This window comes from Gavia stellata, chromosome 28 (genome assembly GCF_030936135.1).
Source record: "Gavia stellata isolate bGavSte3 chromosome 28, bGavSte3.hap2, whole genome shotgun sequence".
Lineage (NCBI taxonomy): Eukaryota > Metazoa > Chordata > Aves > Gaviiformes > Gaviidae > Gavia > Gavia stellata.
Window position 1 is genome coordinate 3,177,135 of NC_082621.1, and position 6,000 is coordinate 3,183,134.

The window sequence follows — 6,000 nt, forward strand, 5'->3', positions numbered from 1 at the left end:
CCAACCCAGGAGCCTGGGAAGCTGTGGCATGGCTAGATAAGATGGGGGGGAAAAGGTACGAGCTGGCAAAGCAGCCCGGGCTTCGTGCCAACCTCTCTGGAGAGGAGAGGCTGTGACAGCCCCAGACAGTTGGTCTCCCCCAGCAGCTATCGCAGCAGAGCAGCACTCCTCATCTTCTTCCTGTATCGCTCTGCTCGTGAGGCCGGCTGTTTCTATTTGCATGTAATCAGGCAACAGATGGGAAACTAGACAGTGCCATCTTCTTGCTTCTAGAAAAACCCTGGGGGGGGGGGCGGGGAGGAAGAGGTGGTGTCTACTGCAATACTGCAGTTACTGAAGGAAAGGACAGAATGTACCTCCTGATGGAGGCAAAGATGAGACAGAAACCACAGCTTTGGTTATTAGATCTTAGTAAACAAACAAAATGCCACCCATCAAACTAATCATCCCTATCTCTTCTAGCAAGGAGTGCTGCAAGATCTCTGATAAGGTGGAAACCCAGTCACACAGGGAGGCACAATGATCTCTGCTCAGGACTGTCCTAAGGATACGGGAACATTCCAGAACAACAGTAGCGTTAGGAGGCATTTCTGAGAGTTAACAGCACTCACCAGAAGACAGTTCAAGTACTTCTCTGTTCACTTACTCTTCCAACCTAAAATTAAGTTTTAAACTAAACAAGGGTCCTCAAGGGTCTGTTCTCCCAACAGTTCTTCCTATCCCAGCTCCCACTGCAGAAACAAGGTAAAACCATACCTAGCTGATCTTTGAAACCTTGCTGCTACTCTGTGTACAGACACTTCTTCAAGTCAAAGACACTCTTCCTGAAAATATTTCCTTCCCAAGATCCATAGTAGCTATTAGCAAAGAAACAGGAAATTAATTGTAAGAAAGAAAAATGGGGAGGGAACTACCAAAGTACAGGTGTTCAAAAGAAAATAAAACTGCAATGAAAAATGGTTGTAAATGCCAAGTTGAGGAGTTTTGACCATATGCTTTTTTCACTGACAGACTGGTAGCTCAACTTTTCTAGGAACCCCTCAGAGTCAGTCCTTCCAACCTAGAAATTCAAATTCACCTTTCAGTTTCTCTGCCACACTGTCTTTTTAAGGCACTGTGATTTGAACCCAATACCCACAGCTGGAACAAACTAAAAATATTCACTCCTCTGTGCTGTTTTGTTTTAGCATAAAGGAGGTCACACAGCTGTGCCTCTGGTTGTTCTCACCATATCTCATGCTATAAATACAGCAAGGAATACTAAAAAAAAATTTGAAGTGGTTCAGCACAGCTCAGCTAAGCACCACTCCATCTCAAGTCCAAGTTTTGCTTTCACCAAATGCTTCCCTCAAGGTTTAAAAACCCACATTTTGCTTTATTATGTAGGAAGAGGCAAGAAAGCACCGGCTGTTACCTATCAAATGGGCTACAGCCATTCTAGCTCAGATGAGTTGCACATTAGCAGCCAGGCAAGTTTATTTGCAACAAGAACAGGGCTTTCTGTATCCTTCCCCAACAAAGACACACACACCACAGAGTAAGCGTTATAAAATTAAAGTTCCTACATTCCTGCAGGCTACACTCCAGCCTACGCAATGCAGTCATCTCCCCGTAACTAAGGCTCCTAATGATGTGCTGCATAGTAGCAGAAGCAACACAATCTTTTACAACTGCTCAAGGGCTGCAGGTCAAGGATCCAACTTCTCATCATACTCTGCCCGCTCGTTTCCATTGCTTCTGCCGCAGCAGTTTCTGCAGCCTTCTCTCCTTGCTCAGAAGGAGAGCTGACCTGCCACATCACCAGATAACTAGTCTCAGTTTTCAGAGCCTCAGAAAGCCAGTCATTTCATCACGATTAGCAAACGCCACAAAGTTTCAGAATTATCAAATGCATCTCATGGCTATGGACCGACCTATCCAGCGTGTTCCAGAAAGTCACCTTTTAACACTAAAGCACTGTCCAGTTCCTCAGTATTCCTCAGTTCCAGTATTTACAGGCACGCAGGAGAATATTTTTGTGTAACAGGCCTGGCCATCCCTTCCCTATTGGACCCCTCTGAGTACAGCCTACTACACAGCCCAGACCCACCAGTCTTTAGTTTTATGTCAGCGTCACTTGAGGAAGCGACAGGCATATATGAAACATGTAAGGCTGAACAGTGGCCACTGCAGTCCTATCATTCTGGTCCAGCGCTCAAGTCCTAAATGAGATTATATTTCTGGCTGTTTGCTATGGGTAGGAGGGAGACAGAGCTTAGATTTAAAGTCCTGATCAGCTGAGCATGAACGTGGAAGATCAAAGGGTCATTCAGCATACAAGCTAAGCTTTCCCTCATTGTCCTTGAACAAAATTCCTCTCACTCTCAACTGTGGAGTAAAATGCTTGCCTGTCTGACTCCCACTCTATCCCCAAGAGAGATGGCTGCATTTCACTACTGGACAGTTTCTGCACTCAAATGTTTTGAGATGAAAAGCTCTAAAGAGCAACAAGATAAATAAAACTGCAGTTTATTAAAAGAGACCAACAGATTATTCACCAGACCAGCCAAGCTATTTCACAGTCTGGTCATGCTTGCAGTGAAAACAGTGGGAGTTTTGGGAACAGAGCACAAGCCCTGCTAAGAGTAAGGAGACATTATGAAATAGATCATTTTCACTAAGTCATGGAAAGGCAGGAAGCCTCTCCTAATAGTATGAATCATCAATATACCAGAAAGAAAGAGTGCACTTAAAAATAATCACTGATGTCCAGCACTGCCAACTTTGTAATAGAGCACGTAAGTGAATACAAGGAGACCAAGGAGAGCAAGTCAGTCAAGTACTGACAAATTGGTACAAAACAGGCAAGAAACTCAAAACTACAGCCATGATAAAGCATGTCTCATACCTGCTGCTGCAACATCCTCCACTGCTGCTTGGGTTCCTTCCGCCCACTACAAGAGCCACCTGATCATCATCACCACTGCTGCGACTCTGCAGCTTCTCCCACTGGAAAACAGACACAGCAGGGATCAAGTCTATTATCTTCTTTGGGATCCTTTCATCATACACTCGCAGAAGTTTGGGTACACAATTACCAATTTTTTTTTCTATTGCCATTACGGCTGATGGCATTCAGAGCAATCCCCTGCTTTGTGCCAGGCAGTGCATCTATGCAGGAGTTGGCATTTGACTGTTCCAAGTGACACACAAAGGTTGTCCGCAGCAGGACACAGCACATCTAGGGGACACCAGGACTTGTGATCTATGCTGGTAGATCCCACTTATCCTAAGAGAGGATCTTGTTTCTCCTCCCGTGCCCAACCACGTGGATTCAAGAATTAGCCAACATCAGAGACTTAGCAAGATTTCCCAGAATAATACGGGCTGCATTAGATGTAAAACATTCACCATTAAGGAATGACAGCTTGCTTAGGAGAACGCGTGTTAAAGGAAGCTTTATGTTTTTAGGATAGGCAAACCCACGGTTTCTCAGCTTGCACAGAACAGTATCAGCAATTAGAGCTCTAGTTCACCCATCAGCTACTGTCTGGCAAAGCACAGCAGCTCAGTCGCACAGCACTACCTTTATATTTCCTGAAACCGAGTTAGATTAGAAAGTGTTAGAAACGTGATATAGAAAAAAGTTTACATAAAGGGCTGTATCTGGCACAAGAATATTATTCCCTCATAGATAAAAGGCAGTCCCAAGACAAGCTCCCCAAGAAGTGCTGCTGAGCTTTTCCAGAACATGCAACATGAATTTGGAAGCACAGGTAAATAAAACTGTGTGGTAACAACTGGCACAATGTAATTAGGAAAAAATGCAGACGCTGAAGAAAATAACCTACTTGGCTCACCTCAGAGCTCAGCAAGCCAGAAGTTCATATAGGAAGAAACTTTTTTTTTTGCCATGAATAATTACAAAAACAGGACTTTCAAAGGAAATCAGCAGTTCCAGCTGGCACATAAACCTTATCCTAGGAACAGCCATTTTGCAGCAGCGCACTTCTAATGGGACACAAGCCCCCAGAAAGCAGTAACATTGCTCACCCCAATCTTTACTTATCTGACAAATTTCTCCAAGTAAGACAATGTGGTTTTTGTAATTAGAGTTATAAAGGACAGTGATTATATCACATAAAACAAACTGGTGTAAAAGCTACTGCTCCCATCTTGTGATATGCTTCCTCCAGATAGATCCTCCCATTCTCCATCCATTCTGTACTGGCAATCTGCATTCAGTTTGGTGTTTCTTTGGCTCCTTCAGTGTTAAGGCACAGAACTAATCAGTCTCCTAGGAAACTAAGGGAAAGATAAGGAAAGATAAACCTGCCTAAACAGAGGAGAAGCCAAATTGATGCATATTTGCTATCAATCAGACCATCCCAGCAATGGTGTTGCTCAATGTACCAAACTGGTAGTAGTTTGTTGTTCTCAGAATTCTTTTGCCTAGCTCTGGTTCTTACTTCTACCTTGTCTTACTACAATCCTCTCTTACTCCTTGTCTTAAGGTTGCTTATTTTCTTAACCTTTGGCTATGCTTCCAAGTATGCTCCACCCTTTAGTTTGGGGTGACATTTGGTTTCTCTGTTACCTGCCTCCTATTTTCACTTTGGATCTAAACAGTAGGCACATACTAAATTATCCCTCTACCTCCACTACCGCAGGCAACTACCTGAGGCACAGAATATGGTGATTAGGGATCACTCTTCATTTAGTGGAGCAAGCAAAGACAAATTCTGTCCCTACTATACTCACATATAACCTGTTCTTAGTATCCCCAAAGTTCTTACTACAATCAAGATATTCATGTCAGCTGGAAACTGAGCTACCAAGTCCATGGCTAGTTGCCCACAGCACCACAGTCAGCTTTATGAAAAAGAACAGCCCACAGGATGGGCTCAGAAATGCCAAACAGGATAAAGTTTCGCCTTCACTTCCCACATCAGTGTCATTTTTGGTGACAAATGTTTCTTACACCTGTGAAAGTTTGTGTCATTGGGCTGAACAACATGAGCAGAGTTTTCCTTTAAGGAAGCATGCAGTGGACTTGATTGATTAGGAAGCAAGGCATTAACATCAGTGCCAGGCAGTTGGAGAGCACTGCCTAGACTGGAAGGAATGTATTAAAGGAACAGATCACAAATCCAAAAGCAGACAAGAGAATCCAAAAAATAACCTATTTTGGCAGGAACAGGTTGAGGATGGCATAAAAAAATCTGGCCTGTCAATAGGCATTAGTCCTGCCAGGGCAAAATGTACTTTTATTGCAACTATTTAATAATTAGATTATACTATGAGACCCAGGGGAGGGAGGGAACCAGGAAGTGTGGCTATATTCAGCTGTAACTAAGTGAAACTAAGCTGTAACTCTGCTTTCAGCAAGACTCAGACTGGATCTTTTTTCCATTACAATTAAAAAAAAAAAAAAGATGCAGGCCAAACTGGATTGACCTTGCTCCTGATGCCAGAAAACACAGGCTCCACTCAGATGTCTGCATGCCAGAGCCCCGGGGAAAGAGCGAATGCATGGATTCTGTTCAAGTTTACTGAAACACCCCTACTCATCTACAGCTAGCTGTGTTTTGCAAGACTTTCAGCTCAAGGCATGGTACATGGCCACAATTCTCCATACAGGGGTTTCTGTGACAATTTATACTACAAGTCAGTATCCACTCAAATCTAAACCAGCTTCAGGGTTTAAAAAAAACAATAAACACACACACACCCCGGCTGTTTGCTGAACTGTCTGCAAACACATCCTCTCAAAACTGGAGTCTTCCTGATGTGCAACAGCTGACGGATTTTTTTTTTTAATGTGAAAGTAAAAAACACTATGCCAATCCGCAAATAAATCCCACAGCCTAGACTAGCTTCAGCACTATGACTATCTGAATTAAATACATTAGCTGCTCTTGGGTTTGTTTCTGAAATGTACCAAGGCCCACCGGACAGCTGGCCTCTTCAGCTGTAAACAGAAGTCAAGACTCAAAAACGCTTAGGGCCAAACTTGTTGCT